The following is a 19,341-nucleotide window of genomic DNA, read 5'->3' as shown; positions in this document are numbered from 1 at the left end:
TCCTACAGCTGATAAACTCCTTCAGTAATGTGGCAGGATACAAGATTAACTAAAAAAAAAAAAAATCAGTAGCCCTCCTATATACAAGTGATAAATTGGCTAAGAAAGAAATCAGAGAAACATCACCCTTTACAATAGCCACAAATAATATGAAATACTGTGAGGAAACTCTAACTAAGCAAGTGAAAGACCTGTATGACAAGAACTTTAAATCTTTGAAGAAAGAAATTGAAGAAGATATCAGAAAATGGAAAGATCTCCCTGCTCATGGATAAGTAGGGTTAACATAGTAAAAATGGCAATCTTACCAAAAGCAGTATACAAATTCAATGCAATCACCATCAAAATCCCAATACAATTCTTCACAGATTTGGAAAGAACAATACTCAACTTCATATGGAAAAACAAAAAAACAGGATAGCTAATAGAATCCTGTACAATAAAACAACCTCTGGAGGCATCCTGATCCCTGACCTCAAGCTCCACTATAGAGCTATAGTAATAAAAACAGCTTGCATACTGACATAAAAACCAACATGTGGACCAACAGAATCGAACTGAAGACTCTGACATTAATCTACACACCTATGAACACCTAATTTTTGACAATGAAGCCAAAACTGTACAATGGAAAAAAGAAAGCATCTCTAACAAATGGTGCTGGCATAACTGGATGTCAACATGTAGAAGATTGCAAATAGATCCATATCTGTCACCATGCACAAAACTCAAGTCCAAGTGGATCAAAGACCTCAACATAAATCCAGTTACACTCAACTTGATAGAAGAGAAAGTAGGAAGTAGTCTTGAATGCACTGGCACAGGAGACCACTTCCTAAATATAACACCAGTAGCACAGACACTGAGAGCAACAATTAAAAAATGGGAGCTCCTGAAACAGATTTTTATAGTGCAAAAGACATTGTCAATAAGACAAAAAGACATCCTACAGAATGGGAAAATATCTTTATCAACCCCACATCTGACAGATGACTGATTTCCTAAATACATAAAGAAGTGAAGAAACTAGACATCAAAATACCAAACAATCCAATTAAAAAATGGGCTGCCGGGCGGTGGTGGCGCACGCCTTTAATCCCAGCACTCGGGAGGCAGAGCCAGGCGGATCTCTGTGAGTTCGAGGCCAGCCTGGGCTACCAAGTGAGTTCCAGGAAAGGCGCAAAGCTACATAGAGAAACCCTGTCTCGAAAAACCAAAAAAAAAAAAAAAAAAAAATGGGCTACAGAGCTAAACAGAGAATTCTCAACAGAAGAATCTCAAATGGCAGAAAGGCATTTAAGGAATTGGTCAACATCCTTTGTCATCAGGGAAATGCAAATCAAAACAACTCTGAGATATCATCTTACACCTGTCAGAATGGCTAAGATCAAAAACACTGAAGATACCTTATGTTGGAGAGGAGGTGGAGTAAGTGGAACAATTCTCCACTGTTGGTGGGAGTGCAAACTTGTACAGCCACTTTGGAAATCAGTATGGCAGTTCCTCAGAAAATTGGGAGTCAACCTACCTCAAGACCCAGCTATACCACTCTTGGGCATATACCCAGGGAATGCTCAATCTTACCACAACAACACATACTCAACTATATTCATAGCAGCATTATTCCTAATAGCCAGAACGTGGAACAACCTAGATGCCCCTCAACCAAAGAATGGATAAAGTATATGTGGCACATATACACAATGGATTACTACTCAGCAGTAAAAAACAATAACATCATGAAATTTGCAGGCAAATGGATGGAACTAGACAATATCATCATGAGTGAGGTAACTCAGACTCAGAAGGACAAACATGGTATGTACTCACTCATAAGTGGATACTAGTTGTAAAGCAAAGGATAACCAGACTACAACCCACAGGTCCAGAGAAGCTAGCTAACAAGGATGACCCTAAGAGGAACACATAGATAGCCCAGCAAAGGAGAAATAGATGAAATCTACATGAGCAAACGGGGGGTGAGGGGGTTAGGTAATGGAGGGCAAGGAATGGAGGATGAGAACATAAGGAAATGATGGGAGGTCTGAGCTGAAACAGGGACAGAGTGAGAGAGCAAGGAAAAAGATATCATGATAACGAAAACATCATGGGAATAGGAAGAAACAGGGTGCTAGGGAAGTTCCCAAGAATCCACAAGGATTACCACACCTTAGACTACTAGCAACACTCAAGAGGATGCCTGAACTGGTCTACTCCAGTAACCAGATTAGTGAATACCCTAACTGTCATCATGGAGCCTTCATCCAGTCACTGATGGAAGCAGATGCAGAGATCCACGGCCAAGCACCAGCTTGAGCTCCAGGAGTCCAATAGATGAGAGAGAGGAAGGGATTCTATAAGCAAGGGACATCAAGATCATGATGGGAAAATGTACAGAGACAGCCAGCCAAAACAGTGAAAACCCACGAACTGTGGACCAATAGCTGTGGAGCCCCCATGGGACTGGACCAGGCCCTCTGTATACACAAGACAGTTGTTTAGCTTGAACTGTTTCGGGGGCCCCCAGGTAGGGCGATTAGGATCTGTCCCTGGTGCATTAACAGGCTTTTTGGAGTCCAGTGCTATGGTGGGACACCTTGTGCAGCATTGGTGCAGGGAGGATGGTCTTAGACCTGCCTCAACTGAATGTACCAGGCTCTGCTGACTCCTCATGAGAGACCTTGACTTGGAGGAGGTGGGAATGGGGGGAGGGTTAAGAGGGGAGGCTGGGGTCAGAGGAGGGGGGATCTGTAGTTGGTATGTAAAATGAATAGAAAATTTCCTAATGATTAAAAAAAAGGAAAGAAATGGTCTAAAAATCCCTTAGATAACAATAAAAAATGGCCAATTAATGGCTCCTTGAACCCCAAATTTTATGGGAATTATGTAACTTCTGCCAGTGAACAAGCAAATGAAAAGATTTACCTTATATCCAGGATTTTTTTTTAACCTAAGTTCTAAACCCTGCCTTCTTGATTCTTTCTCTCCTGCCCTTATGCTCCTAGCCATGCAACCTGAACCTAAGGGTCTCTAACTTCTGCTCTGAACCCCCACCTATTCGACCTCCTGCTCCCGCTCCTCAGGCATCTGCCCCTTCAGCTCTTCCTCTAGCCCCCTCTACCTCTCCGATATCAGGCCGCTCCAACCGCCCAACTCTGGCTCCCACTTTCACTCCTCCTGACACTTGTTCTCAAGCTGCCCTGAGGAGCACAGACGAGTTTGGGATCAGGCCAGGATTCATGGAGACGAGGTTCATCAGACTAATGCTGCCCATCCATCAGGGGCCGAGGCAGTTTCCTATCAGGACCCACATTGGGATTACAATATCCCGGGTGGTTCTCTAGCTAAGGATCGATTTATAACCTGCCTCCTGGCAGATCTTCGTAGGGCTGCCCTCAAATCAGTAAATTATGAAAAGCTAAAAAACGTAATTCAAGATAAGGAAGAAAATCAGTCTCGTTTTTCAGAATGGCTTACAAAGGTTCTCTTACAGTATACTAGCCTAGATCCTGAGGGCCCAGAGGGCAGACAGCTCTGTATTTGTCTCACAGAGCTTCCCCGACATCAGGGCTAAACTTAAGCATCTGGAGAGAGGGTCTCTTGCTCCATAGGCAGAAGTCTTAGTTGTGGTATTTAAGGTGTACCATGGGAGAGATGAGAAAGCCCATAAACAGAATGCTGACACATGCTATCCGACCAGCAGCCCAAAGGCCTCCAGGTCCCTATTTTAAGTGTGGTAGAGAAGGCCACTGGGCTCGTGCCTGCCCTGCCCCACTTGAGTCACCATCTGGGCCTTGTCCAAAGTGCCACCAAGTGGGACACTGGTCAGTTGACTGCCCCCATGCACCTCATGGCATGGGAACATCAAACTAAGACCACCCTCTAGAGGATCTCCTAGGCTTGGTGATAGACAATTGAAGGTGCCGTCTCACATAGGGAACCCAGTGTAGCCATTGCAGTATCAGGGCAATCCATTTCCTTCCTTTTGGACAAAGGAGCCACTTCTCAGTCCTGAGGGAGTTTTGGGGTCACACCTCTCCTTCTCATCTCCCTATTGTTGGGGAAGGGGGACAGCCTTACCTATCTCACCAGATCCCACCACTTAATTATATTTTCAGGGGTATCCCTCTCACCCACACATTTTCAGTTGTGCCAACCTGCCCTGTGCCCCTAATGGGACAAGATTTTCTAGCTAAGGCAGGAGCTTTTATTTCATTTGCTCCCCGCAACTGCCTTACTACAGAGTCATCAGCAGCTCCTCTTCTCCTCCTCCTCTTCTACTGGCACAGAGTTGGGCTATTCAACATTCCCTGTGGGAGGACCCTCCATTGAAATCTTTTAACCGGTTGAGAATTATTTTAAGTAGGCACTGTGAAAGCAAATCTTTCTTTGTCTTTTTCTTGTAAGGGTATTGAAAAGAAACAGTCTTTTAAATCAATAACTATGAGAGGCCATCCTATACATTCCAGCCATCTTGCACTCTGTTTCACCTGAGATAATGTCCCAATTCCTAACAGTTGAACGTTTACCTCCTGAAGAGGCCAAGTTGGATGCCAAAATTCTGGTGCAATTATGGTAACATCCGCACCTGTGTCTATCAGACCAGACAACAAAACACCATTTATTTTTATCACTCCAGAGTCTTAGAGGACTTAAGCCTATCATTTCTGACTTCTCAGAAAAAAAGCATGCTCCAGGTTTTTCTCCCTCTGTTGCCAACACTAACCAATAAAATTCTGATAGCAGAATACTAAACATTATAATGGTTACCAGCTCAAGATTTTAAATTCCTTGTGCTGCTTCTTAATATGTTTAAAAATTCTTCTGAGCTCCAGAGCCAGCTTGAATCCACCTGGACAGGTCAGATCCACTTCAGATAAGTATAATTCAAACTTTTTTGGTCTGGGACCCCCTCCTTTACCCTGTGATCCCTCAGGGACCTCCCCCAAGGTAAATTTTTTTTCTAAACTTCCTCTTCTGCCTCACCAGCACCTTGTCAGACTCAAACAGTCACAGAGCCCAAAACAGCAGAAGACGATGGATGATTCCCAAAGCAGAGGAGGACAATTCACTACCTCAGGACATCTGGCTACCCCCATAGCCCCCTTCCTTACCCCCAAAAGTTAACCCACACCCACTGAGTCACCTAGAAGCAGGTTCAGGAGACACAGCGCCCCCATTCCCATTCATCCGCCATTTTTTATAAAAAAAAAAAAAGAGTCTGGAATGTCAGAATTCCTAACCAGCTACATGACTGAGCATGCGCTGGCAAGATGCTTAGTCATCCCAGGGCCATATGTCCTACATAATCTAAGCACTGCATGATCACATAATTTGTGCACAGCGTGAACATGTAATATATGTGCATGTGTGGTGTAGCTATGTAAGCCATATGCACATGTGCTGGGGGAACTTATAAAACCGGGTTCCGCTTATTCATCCCCCCTCTTCCTGCAATCATGTTCCATAGGCCTATGCATATCTTTCCTATTCCCTTCCCTTAACAAACTCTAATAGTGGGTTTTGTTGTACCTCGTGACTTTTCTCTCACGGTGAACAGTACCACTTAATAAATAACATTGGTGTAAGAATTGAGAGTGAGTTCAAGGCCAGCAGGGGCAAAACATAAAAACTCTATCTTCCATATATTCAGAAAAAAAGGGACCAATTTGATTCTTAACATTTCTTATTCTGTTGTGCATGTATTTGAAGCATTTTAGGGCAATGGGTACTGTGACTATTATAAAATTCAAGCAAGTCCACAGTTAAGAGTGAAACATACCAATTGCTCCATTTTAATTCTTAAGGCTATAGAAACACATGTTTTAATCTGACAGGATGAGCCAGGCATGGTGGCACACGCCTTTAATCCCAGCTCTTGGGAGGCAGAGGCAGGTGGATCTCTGTGACTTTGAAATCATCTTGGTCTACAGAGTGAGCTCCAGGAGAGCTAGTGCTATATAGAGAGACCATGTCTCAAAAAAGAAAATAATAATAATAATAATAATAATAATAATAATAATAATAATAATATCCTATGGTATAAATATAATTTGAGTCCTAGAATTAATGAATTTCATGAATTTTGTCAGTTGGCTACTTTTAGCACATGTGAGTAAAGGCCCTAAACCGAATCAGTGCCCTTTGATCTTTTTTTTTTCCTTCTTTTGAGGGAGAGGGGTTTCAGTATTATGTTGCCCAAGCAAAAGAGGTGATCCCTTGCCTCAGCCTTCTGAATTTCTTTTATTACACACAAATTTAATACGTAAGTTTTCTATTTAGAATGAGATTAAGTATTGGAACTTTTATTTTTCATATGTGCAATTAATCATATATATGTCATATCATTTATAATAAAATAATCTTTTTATTATTTTTTATTTTTTTATTTTACAATACTATTCAGTTCTACATAATAGCCACAGATTCCCTTGTTCTCTCCCTTCCTGCCCCCCTCCCCTTCCACCCAGCCCACCCCCCATTCCCACCTCCTCCAGATCAAGGTCTCCCCCAAGGACTGGGATCGACCTGATAGACTCAGTCCAGGCAGGTCCAGTCCCCTCCTCCCAGATTGAGCCAAGCGTCCCTGCATAAGTCCCAGGTTTCAAACAGCCAACTCATGCAGCGAGTCCAGGACCTGGTACCACTGCCTAGATGCCTCCCAAACAGATCAAGCCAATCGACTGTCTCAACTATTCAGAGGGCCTGATCCAGTTGGGGGCCCCTCAGCCTTTGGTTCATAGTTCATGTGTTTCCATTCATTTGGTTATTTATCCCTGTGCTTTATCCAACCTTGGTTTCAACAATTCTCGCTCATATAAACCCTCCTCTTTCTCACTAATTAGACTCCCAGCGCTCCACCCGGGGCCTAGCCGTGGATGTCTGCACCCAGATTCCTCAGTCCTTGGATGGGGTTTCTGGCCCAACTATTAGGGTGTTTGGCCGTCAGTCCCGGCTGTCTCTCGACCATTGCCAGCAGTCTTTTGTGGCGGTATCTTTGTGGATTTCTGTGGGCCTCTTTAGCTCTTTGTTTCTTCCTTTTCTCATGTGGTCTTCATTTACCATGGTCTCCTATTCCATGTTCTCCCTCTCTTTTCTTGATCCAGCTAGGATCTCCCACTCTCTTTCCCTCGACCCTCGCTCTTCATTGCTCCCACTCATGTCCAGGCTGTTCATGTAGATCTCATCCATTTCTCTGTGTCTTTCTTGGGGTCCCGTTTTGCAGGTAGCCTCACTGGTGATGTGAGTAGCAGTCCAGTCATCCTTGATCCACATCTAGCATCCTCCTATGAGTGAGTACATACCATATTTGTCTTTCTGAGTCTGGGTTACCTCACTCAGGATGATTTTTTCTAGATCCATCCATTTGCCTGCAAACTGCATGATGTCATTGTTTTTCTCTGCTGAGTAGTATTCCATTGTGTATATGTAGCACATTTTATTTATCCATTCTTCAGTTGAAGGGCATCTAGGTTGTTTCCAGGTTTTGGCTATTACAAAAAATGCTGATATGAACATAGCTGAGCAAGTGCTCTTGTGGTATGATTGAGCATTTCTTGGGTATATGCCCAAGAGTGGTATAGCTGGATCTTGGGGGAGATTGATTCCCAATTTTCTAAGAAAGCACCATATTGATTTCCAAAGTGGTTGTACAAGCTTGCATTCCTACCAGCAGTGGAGGAGAGTTCCCCTAGTTCCTCATCCTCCCCAGCATAAAGTGTCTTCAGTGTTTTTGATCTTAGCCATTCTGACAGGCGTAAGGTGGTATCTCAGAGTCCTTTTGATTTGCATTTCCCTGATGATTAGGGATGTTGAGCAATTCCTTAAATGTCTTTCAGCCATTTGAGTTTCCTCTGTTGAGAATTCTCTGTTTAGTTCTAAAGCCCATTTCTCAATTGGACTGTTGGTCGTTTTGATGTCTAATTTCTTGAGTTCCTTATATATTCTGGATATCAGTCCTCTGTCAGATGTGGGGTTGGTGAAGACCTTTTCCCATTCTGTAGGCTGTCGCTTTGCCTTGTTGACCGTATCCTTTGCTCTACAAAAGCTTCTCAGTTTCAAGAGGTCCCATTGATTGATTGTTTCTCTCAGTGTCTGTGCTACTGGTGTTATATTTAGGAAGTGATCTCCTATGCCAATGCATTCAAGCATTCCTACTTTCTCTTCTAGCAGGTTCAGAGTAGCTGGATTTATGTTGAGGTCCTTCATCCACTTGGACTTAAGTTTTGTGCACGGTGACAGATAAGGATCTATTTGCAGCCTTCTACACGTTGACATCCAGTTATGCCAGCACCATTTGTTGAAGATGCTTTCTTTTTTCCATGGTACCCTTTTGGCTTCTTTGTCAAAAATTGTATGTTCATAGGTGTGTGGGTTAATGTCAGGGTCTTCAATTCGATTCCATTGGTCCACATGTCGGTTTTTCTGCCAATACCAAGCTGTTTTTATTACTGTAGCTCTATAGTAGAGCTTGAAGTCAGGGATCGTGATGCCTCCAGAGGTTGTTTTATTGTACAGGATTCTGTTGGCTATCAAACTCCTTCTATGAGGCTACAATTACCCTGATTCCTAAACCAAACAAGGAAGCAACAAAGAAAGAGAACTACAGACCGATCTCCCTCATGAACATTGATGCGAAAATACTCAATAAAATACTGGCAAACAGACTCCAAGAACACATCAGAACAATTATCCACCATGATCAAGTAGGCTTCATCCCAGGGATGCAAGGGTGGTTCAACATACGAAAGTCCATCAATGTAATACACCATATAAACAAACTCAAAGGAAAAAAAGACCACATGATCATCTCACTAGATGCAGAAAAGGCATTTGACAAAATCCAACACCCCTTCATGATAAAAGTCTTGGAGCGATCAGGAATACAGGGAACATGCCTAAACATAATAAAGGCAATTTACAGCAAGCCAACAGCCAACATCAAATTAAATGGAGAGAAACTCAAAGCAATTCCACTAAAATCAGGAACGAGGCAAGGCTGTCCACTCTCCCCATACTTATTCAATATAGTACTTGAAGTTCTAGCCAGAGCAATAAGACAACATAAGAGATTGTAGTGGGTAGCCATTCCAGCTTGGATCTGGAAGTTCCAACCCCCATTGAGACTCTGGCAACTGTCACGCCTACGAGGCGGGGCGAGGGGAGGTGCTGGAAAACGGAGAGCTGGATGGGCGAGCGCTCTCTCTCTCTGGGCGCGCTCTCTGCGCCTAGACCCTGGACGGTGGAGATTGACTGTGCAGAGCTCCAGAGAACACCACTGGATTGCGATACACCTTCCCCAGACCCCCGCAACCTATCCATTCCTTCATTTGTAAGTCATCCACTAAATAAATCTTCCTTTTAACTATGTGGAGTGGCCTTTATAATTTTCCCCAATATCTGGCGCCCAACGTGGGGCAAATTCCAAAGGCCTGGGCGGCTCCTGCCCTCAGCTTCCTCCCAGGCTGGCGGGTACCTAAACCCGCCTGCAAAGTTCCATATAACCAGTCCATTCCCGAAAAGGGGAGCAGCTAGTCCAATCTCGGCTCCCTAGCTTAGCCCCGAGACCAGTGAAAAACCGCTGCGAGTGAGGTATCCGGCTCCCTGCTCCGGGCCATCCCGCCATCTGCCGCCATCTGCCTCCAGCTGCCGCCAGCCAAGGTCACCAGCAGGCCCTGCTTTGGAGCTGTACCAGCGCCGCCTGCTGGTTGAAAAGCGCTACTACACCCCCCTTACCACAGAAAGGTAAGATAAGCAAACCAGCATTTTATTTCAAGTAAAAGTACTTGATAATTTTACATCTTAAAATTGACTAACAAATTTTGAGTAATTCTTGTAATATGGCCGACAACATTACCTCACAAGAATTTAAAAACCTTTTTGCCTGTATGATGAATGACATTCTCCTGGAAATATATGACCTTCCTCAGGCATATTTGGCCTGTACCATTTTGGCATTCATCGTAATAATTCACACAGTGTTCAAACACTGCTTTAATAATAAGAACAAAGATGAGTCATTATTGGGACTGATACAGGCTTTAAAAGATAGCAATGAAGACTTACAGAAAAAGAATCGCTTTCTGGAATCTGCTTTCAAAGATAGCAATGAAGGCTTACAGAAAAAGATTCTCTTTCTGGAATCTGCTTTGAAAGATAGCAATGAAGACTTACAGAAAAAGAATCGCTTTCTGGAATCTGCTTTCAAAGATAGCAATGAAGGCTTACAGAAAAAGATTCTCTTTCTGGAATCTGCTTTGAAAGATAGCAATGAAGACTTACAGAAAAAGAATCTCTTTCTGGAATCTGCTTTCAAAGATAGCAATGAAGGCTTACAGAAAAAGATTCTCTTTCTGGAATCTGCTTTAAAAGATAGCAATGAAGGCTTACAGAAAGAGATTCTCTTTCTGGAATCTGCTTTAAGAGATAGCAATGAAGACTTACAGAAAAAGAGTCTCTTTCTGGAATCTGCCTTCAAAGATAGCAGTGAGGGCTTACAGAAAAAGATTCTCTTTCTGGAATCTGCTTTAAGAGATGGCAATGAAGACTTACAAAGGAAGAATCTCTTTCTGGAATCTGCATTCAAAGATAGCAATGAGGGCTTACAGAAAAAGATTCTCTTTCTGGAATCTGCTTTGAAAGATAGCAATGAAGACTTACAGAAAAAGAATCGCTTTCTGGAATCTGCTTTCAAAGATAGCAATGAAGGCTTACAGAAAAAGATTCTCTTTCTGGAATCTGCTTTGAAAGATAGCAATGAAGACTTACAGAGAAAGAATCTCTTTCTGGAATCTGCTTTCAAAGATAGCAATGAAGGCTTACAGAAAAAGATTCTCTTTCTGGAATCTGCTTTAAAAGATAGTAATGAAGGCTTACAGGAAAAGATTCTTTCTCTAGAATCTGCTAATCAGGATTTACAAAACAGGCTTGTACCCAAAATTGATTTTATTGATAATAAATATGAATATCTAATGGATAGAACACTAACTCTCCAGAGTGAAGTTATGGCTACTCAGACATTGCATAAGGAAGAAAGATTATCATTAATTGATAAGATAAGGTCCATGGAATCATGTGCTTCTGAGGAAAATAAAAATGTCTATGATTCCATGAGAAATCTGGAGTCCCTTGCAAGAGAGGAGGTTCACTCCCTAGAACAGACCCTAGGTGCTCGTTTGCAAGCCCTAGAAGAAACTTTCAGTAAACATGACAAGGGAACTAATAAGCAGAAGGTCAAGACCATAGAGGTTGTAACATCTCCAAACGGCTCTCATACAATGGCTTATCCTGTTATCGTCCATGAGAAGCCAGCAGATGACACACACCCCGAGCCATATATGACATATACATTACAACCAATTTCAACAAGGGACTTTAAAAATATAAAGGAAGCAGTAGTTACGTATGGGATACATTCCACATACGTAAAACAGATGTTAAATTCATGGTCTACCTCACATAGAATCATCCCAGATGATTGGCATCAGTTAATTTCAGCTGTTCTAGAATATAGCCAGCAGCTACAGTGGAGAGCTGGTTGAGAGAAGAGGCAAAAAATTTAGAACAACAAGGTAAACTCAGAGGTTTTGTGATCTCCCAAGATCAAATACTTGGTGAGGGATGTTTTGCTGACAGGAATGTACAAGCCACTTATGATGAGCATACAATATCCCTATGCCGTACAGCAGCTCTAAATGCTTGGGAAAAAATTCCATGATCACCTCACTAGATGCAGAAAAGGCATTTGACAAAATCCAACATCCCTTCATGATAAAAGTCTTGGAGTGATGAGGAATACAGGGAACATACCTAAACATAATAAAGGCAATTTACAGCAAGCCAACAGCCAACATCAAATTAAATGGAGAGAAACTCAAAGCAATTCCACTAGAATCAGGAATGAGGCAAGGCTGTCCACTCTCCCCATACTTATTCAATATAGTACTTGAAGTTCTAGCCAGAGCAATAAGACAACATAAGGAGATTAAGGGGATACAAATTGGAAAGTCAAGCTTTCCCTATTTGCAGATGACATGATATACTTGAGTGACCCCAAAGATTCCACCCAGGAACTGATAAAGCTTATAAACACCTTCAGCAACATAGCAGGATACAAGATCAACTCAAAAAAATCAGTAGCCCTGCTATATACAATGGACAAAGAAGCTGAGAAGGCAATTAGAGATACATTACCCTTTACAATAGCCACAAATGATATAAAATACCTTGGGGTAACACTAACCAAGCAAGTGAAGGACCTATATGACAAGAACTTTAAGTCCCTGAAAAAAGAAATTGAAGATGTCAGAAAATGGAAAGATCTCCCATGCTCATGGATAGGCAGGGTTAACATAGTAAAAATGGCAATCTTACCAAAAGCAATCTACAGATTCAATGCAATCCCCATCAAAATACCAACACAATTCTTCACAGACCTGGAAAGAATAATACTCAACTTCATATGGAAAATATTCTTATATAGAATACATTTGATTACCCTGTATTTTCAACTCTAGTGTCTCAGGATCTGATATTACACTAAGAACAGCCTAGAGTACAGCTCAGAGTGGGGCACTTGCCCAGCATGCTCAAGGACCTAGGTTTCATCCCCAGCACTGAAAAAAGGAAGAACAGATGGACGGACGGACGGATAAATGGATATACGGCTCTCGTTATCTTCACTCAATCTGTCATGTGCACTGTGTTTAAAGTTCCTTTGTATTCTCAGTCAGCAGGAGTCCAGTCTCTTCTCTCACCTTTGTTTGGTTTTATTCTGTTCTAGGCTTTTAGCCACCCTCTAAGTGTTCACTTTCTTTCTCTGGCTGATAAAGCAAAATAAGGAAGGAGCTAGTCCTGGTGCCCCTGAGCAGTCTCTCCCTGGGATGGCCCTAATCTCAAAATAATAAGACTCCTGCCCTATTTCTTTTCTTATTCTCACAGGAAAATCTTTCTAAAATGAACTGCTACAAGAGTATAGTTGAATAGGAAAAATAAATCCTAATGTTCTATAACACTGCAGGAAAACTGTTTGAGAACCATTAATTGAAGATTCCAAAACAACTAACGGGTTGGAGAAATGACTCAGCTGTTAAAAGTGCTTGCTATTCTTGCAGAGGACTGAGGTGTGGGTCTCAGGATTCACATGGTGGCACACGACTACTCTTCTGACTTGGGCACCTGTATATACATGGTTCACATACATATATGCCAGCAAAATATTCACATACAAAAATAAAAATAAATAAAATCCTTAAAAATCAAGACAAATAATATAAACAAGATTTTTCAATGTTCCTAACACAAAGAAACATGATTGAGATTGTAGACAAGACAATTACCTTCTTCTGGTCATTACACATTGTACAAATGGTAGTAAAAATACTACACCATACACCAAAATACAGAATTCCTATGTATCGAGAAAAAAACTAGCGAATAAAATCAGTTAATAAGTATTATAAATAAGTAATAAAATAAATAAAATTAGTTGTATTGAAGAGCCCAGGAATATGAAAAATCGTATGCCTATTTATATAGCCTATATACATATTCTAGAGGTATTGGAGCTGATAGCTGCTTTAAATAAATTACCTGACCTTTTGCCCTACATTCTCTCCAGATATGGGTGGGGGGAGGGCGTGGAGGGAGCAGTTGGTTAAGAATTAAAATAGGAGAGGCAGGTAGGCCCGGCAGCAGCCGGCAGAAACATACAGGCCTGGCAGCGGCCCGCAGAGACAGACAGGCCTGGCGGCGGCGAACAGCACAAACAGACAAGCCCGGCAGTGGCCCACAGAGGTAGACAGGCCCAGCGGCAGCAGCAGGCAGAGACAGCCAGGCCCAGCAGCGGCCAGCAGAGGCAGGTAGGCCCGGCGGCGGTGGCACACAGAGGTACACAGGCCCGGCAGCAGCCCACAAAAGTAGACAGGCCCGGCAAAGGTTGACAGGCCCAGCAGAGGAAGGCAGGCCCGGAGTGGAGGCAGGCAGGCCAAGCAGGCGGCGGCCGAAACGCAGTTACAATAAAGACCAGAAACTGAGCTATTACCCGCTGAAGAGCTAGTGAAAACAAGCTCTTAATCAAGAGCTTGGAACAGGGACACCTTTAACCCCAACACCTGGGGAAGAAGCTATCTCCGTGGGAAGGAACCAGAACGAATTTGAACACTCTGTCTGAGGCCGACCCAGGGCTCAGCTGCTGATCCTGTGAAACCCAACAACTTGGAGGTGTTGGTGAGACTACCCCGCTCAGCTGAAATCCATCCAGGAGAGGATTCAGATCCCTACAGTCTGAAGTCTGAAGAAACAAGATCTGCTGAGGAGTTGATGAATGAACAAAATGTGACCTGGGAACACAGAAGAAGGCGCTACCCAGTCACCAAACCAGATCACCAGAATCATAAGTATATAATTCACCGACTGAGATCAGCTGCTCCTGAAGAAACAGCCCAATAGCACCAATTTAACCAAGAACTCCTAGTGAACCAAGACTAAAAATTAGAATAAAAGAGGCACTCTCAGACACAAACACCACCTGCACCGAGCAGAGGAAGAGATGAGTAGACGCCAGTGCAAAACTATAGGCAACAACATAAAGACCTATATGGCAACATCAGAACCTAGTGATTCTACACCTGCAAGACCTGAACATACCAAGACAGAAGAAACAGAAGAAATTAACCCTAAATATGACTTTAAGAAGATGATAGAGGCCCTTAAAGAAGAAATAAAAAGATCCCTTAAAGGGGAAATGAAAACTTCCCTTAAATGGAAATGAAAAACTCCATTAAAGAGGAAATAAAAAACTCCCTTAAAGAAATGGAAGAAAAAACGAACAAAAAATGGGAAGAAATCAAATCAAGCCAAGAAAAAGCAATTAAACAGATGAAAGAAACATTCCAAGATCTGAAAAATGAATTTGAGACAATAAAGAAAACACATGCTGAGGGAATGCTGGAAATAGAAATCCTGACTAAACGAACAGGAACTACAGAAACAAGCATAACCAACCGATTGCAAGAGATGGAACAGAGAATCTCTGACACTGAAGACACAATAGAGAAAATAGATTCGTCAGTCAAAGAAAACACTAAAGACAAAAAAAGTCGTAACACAAAACATCCAAGAAATTTGGGACACCATGAAAAGACCAAACCTAAGAATATTAGGGATAGAAAAAGGAGAAGAATACCAAGCCAAAGGCACAGAAAATATATTCAACAAAATCATAGAAGAAAACTTTCCTAACCTAAAGAAAGAAATACCTATGAAGGTACAAGAAGCTTGCAGAACACCAAATAGGCTGGATCCAAAAAAAAAAGTCCCCTCGCCACATAATAATCAAAACACTAGACACACAGAACAAAGAAAGAATATCAAGAGCCGCAAAGGAAAAAGACCAAGTAACATATAAAGGCAAACCTATCAGAATAACAACAGACTTCTCAATAGAGACTATGAAAGCTAGAAAGTCATTGACAAATCTTATGCAAACACTAAGAGACCACAGATGCCAACCCACACTATTATACCCAGCAAAACTCTCAATCACCATAGGTGGAGTAAATAAAATATTCCAGGATAAAACCAGATTTAATCAATACCTGTCCACAAACCCAGCCCTACAGAAAGCACTAGAAGGGAAAATCCAACCCAAAGAAGCTAAACACATCCATGAAAAATCAAGCAATAGATAATCCCACACCAACATACACCAAAGAAGGACAACACAACACAACCACAAAAAATAACAGGAATTAACAATCACTGGTCATTAATATCCATCAATATCAATGATCTCATCTCGCCTATAAAAAGACATAGGCTAACAGAATGAATAAGAAAACAGGACCCATCCATCTGCTGCATACAAGAAACACACCTTAACTTCAAAGACAGACACTACCTCCGAGTAAAGGGCTAGGAAAAGGCTTTCCAAGCAAATGGACCTAAGAAACAAGCTGGTGTAGCTATCCTAATATCTAATAAAATAGACTTCAAACTAAAATCAATCAAAAGAGATCAGGATGGACATTACATATTTATCACAGGAAAAATCCACCAAGATGAAGTCTTGATTCTAAACATTTATGCTCCAAATACAAAAGCACCCACATTCATAAAAGAAACACTACTAAAGTTGAAAACACACATCAAACCCCACACATTAGTAGTGGGAGATTTTAACACACCACTCTCACTAAAAGACAGATCTACCAGACTGAAACTTAACAAAGAAATAAAGGACCTAACAGATGTTATGACTCAAATGGACTTAATAGATATCTAAAGAACATTCCATCCTAACACAAAAGAATATACCTTCTTCTCAGCACCCCATGGAACCTTCTCAAAAATTGACCACATGCTTGGCCACAAAACAAATCTCAACAGATACAAAAAAAAAATTGGAATAACCTCCTGTATCATATCAGACCACTATGCCTTAAAGTTAGACCTCAACAACAACAAAAATTATAGAAAACCCACAACCTCATGGAAACTGAATAATGCCCACCTGAAACATCAATGGGTCAAGAAGAAATAAAGAAAGAAATTAAAGATTTCCTAGAATTCAATGAAAATGACAGTACAACATACCCAAACTTATGGGACACTATGAAAGCAGTGCTAAGAGGAAAATTCATAGCTCTAAATGCACAAATAAGAAGATGGAGCAATCCCATACCAATGAATTAACAGCCCAACTGAAAGCTCTAGAACAAAAAGAAACAAACTCACCCAGGAGAAATAGATGCCAGGAAATGATCAAATTGAGGGCTGAAATCAATGAAATAGAAAACAAGAGAACAATACAAAAAAATCAATGAAACAAAGAGTTGGTTCTTTGAAAAAATCAACAAGATAGACAAACCCCTAGCCAAATTAACCAAAAGGCAAAGAGAGAGTACCCAAATTAACAAAATCAGAAATGAAAAGGGAGACGTAACAACAGACAACGAGGAAATCCAGAGAATCATCAGATCATACTTCAAAAACCTGTACTCCACAAAAATGGAAAACGAGGAAGAAATGGACAATTTTCTCGATAAATACCACATACCAAAATTAAATCAAGACCAGATAAACCATTTAAATAGACCAATAACCCCTAAAGAAATAGAAACAGTCATCACAAGTCTCCCAACTAAAAAAAGCCCAGGACCAGATGGTTTCAGTGCAGAATTCTACCAGACTTTCAAAGAAGAACTAATACCAATACTCTTCAAAGTGTTCCACACAATAGAAACAGAAGGAACACTACCAAACTCTTTTTATGATGCTACAATTACCCTGATACCCAAACCACACAAAGATGCAACAAAGAGAACTACAGACCAATCTCCCTCATGAACATTGATGCAAAAATACTCAACAAAATAATGGCAAACCAAATCCAAGAATACATCAAAACAATTATCTATCTCATTAGATGCTGAAAAAGCCTTTGACAAAATCCAACACCCCTTCATGATAAAGGTCTTAGAAAGATCAGGAATACAAAGAACATTTCTAAACATAATAAAGGCAATTTATAGCAAGCCAACAGCAAACATCAAATTAAACGGAGAGAAACTCAAAGCGATACCACTAAATTCAGGAACAAGACAAGGCTGTCCACTCTCCCCATATTTATTCAATATAGTACTAGAAGTTCTAGCTAGAGCAATAAAACAACAAAAGGAGATCAAAGGGATACAAATTGGAAAGGAAGAAGTCAAACTTTCACTATTTGCAGATGATATGATAGTATATATAAGTGACCCCAAAAACTCTACCAGGGAACTTCTACAGCTGATAAACTCCTTCAGTAAAGTTTCTGGATACAAGATCAACTCAAAAAATATCAGTAGCCCTCCTATACACAGGTAAAAACTTTGTTCAGTATTCTTAGCAGGACACTAGCCTCCACCAGCCCAATGGGTAACAACCTGTTATGGCCTGGCTGTAACCCAACTTTACCTGGTGTTTCCGCCAAGGTTTTGAAGTTGCCTTGATATATGACTTTTGGTCTAGAATTATAAAACGTTCACATTGCCAAGCGTAGTCACCTATGCCTTTAATCCTACCACTCCGAAGACAGAGCCAGGCCAAATTCTGTTCCAGGCCAACCTGATCTACTCTGGGAGTTCCAGGCCAGCCAGGGCTAGACAGTGTCACTCTCACTGTGTAGCCTGGCTCGCAGAAAAATAAAGAAAAAGAAAAAGAAATCATGTAACCACTTCCACACTGGAACATGTTACTTGGGCAACAAATGTTCTCGGATCATGGTCATTATTTGGTTCAGAATAAACTCTTATTATCTTTGAGGTGAGAGCGATTTTTTTTTCATCAACACACCTCACCCAAACACTATTTTTTATTTTATTTATTTGTTTGTTTATTTATTTATTTATTTATTTATTGCAAAAACAAACCAATCCTAAGACTTTAATAGTCTCCACCGTTTCATCCTGCAGGCCCTGCTCTGAACCCCTGTGGGCAGGACCTAAGAAGTTCAGATGGACAGAATGACTGAACCCTGTTTCTCATTCAGTACACACGCGTTTACATGAACGCTGACAACTAAGAAAGCGGCTTCCTACCCTAATGTTACTGAGTTTTGGAAACAGGGAACGATGAGGACGCCGAATTCTGATGACACATTTGTCTGTGAATACAGGGTGGCAACGCTCTCTCGGCGGCTGTCAGCTCGCACTCACTCACCTGAAGGCGCCGGACCCGCCAGCTCCTGAGGACGCCAGAGAACTAACCGCGCAGCGGAGATCCTGGGGGCGCTCGCGGGTCCGCAAGGCCGAGGTCCAAGCCCGCCTCCCCCAGGCCGCCTGCCGGGCGCCGCCTCTGCCGAGCAACCGGACTCCAAATCCCCCGCCGGGAGAGACGGAAGGCAACGCCGACAGCGCTTCCGCTTCCGCCTTGAGGCTACAGGACGGCTTCCGGCTCCCGCTCAGGCGGTTTGGAAGACCTTCAGGGACAGAAATTCGTTTCTTGGCATCACCGATGTCTCACCCAGGTCGACGGGCGAAGAGACCGCGGAGGGTGGCTAATGTCACTTCCGCTTTCCGCTCCCGTCTCCTCCGGCTTCCGGTGCTTCCGTTGACCCGGAGACCCTTCGGGCAGGGAAATGAGTTTCTTGCCCCAAGTCGATCAAGAGTCTTTAGAGTCTGGGCAGACCTGACCGGAGCCGGCTCACTAGCCTTGTTAGGCGACAGGCAGACCAGGACACAGGACCAGGACACAGGACAGGCCTGTCAGCGCATGTCACACGCCCTTGCTCTTCTTCCCGGTTTGAGTCCCGGGCCCGGTGCACCCACTTCAGTATTCCGGTGCTTGTGTCTCTAGCCACAG

General features: G+C 42.2%; 1 protein-coding gene across 3 annotated transcripts in view; it reads right to left on the bottom strand.

Annotated features, from left to right (window-relative positions):
• LOC114695184 (zinc finger protein 883-like) overlaps nucleotides 1-19,012 on the bottom strand; it is a 39,185-nt gene extending 20,173 nt beyond the window's left edge. For 2 of the 3 annotated variants that reach the window (XM_028872391.2, XM_037207734.1), the window contains exon 1: nucleotides 18,700-19,012. The gene's annotated coding sequence lies outside the window, so the exon portion shown is untranslated. The remainder of the gene's footprint in view (nucleotides 1-18,699) is intronic. The other variant, XM_037207735.1, reaches the window with a different exon arrangement.
• Nucleotides 19,013-19,341: the final 329 nt, after the last annotated feature.

The sequence above is a fragment of the Peromyscus leucopus genome, chromosome 7 (assembly GCF_004664715.2).
Source record: "Peromyscus leucopus breed LL Stock chromosome 7, UCI_PerLeu_2.1, whole genome shotgun sequence".
In the NCBI taxonomy this organism is placed as follows: Eukaryota; Metazoa; Chordata; class Mammalia; order Rodentia; family Cricetidae; genus Peromyscus; species Peromyscus leucopus.
Note: the sequence above shows the minus strand (reverse complement) of the source record. Positions and strands in the feature narration are given on the sequence as shown.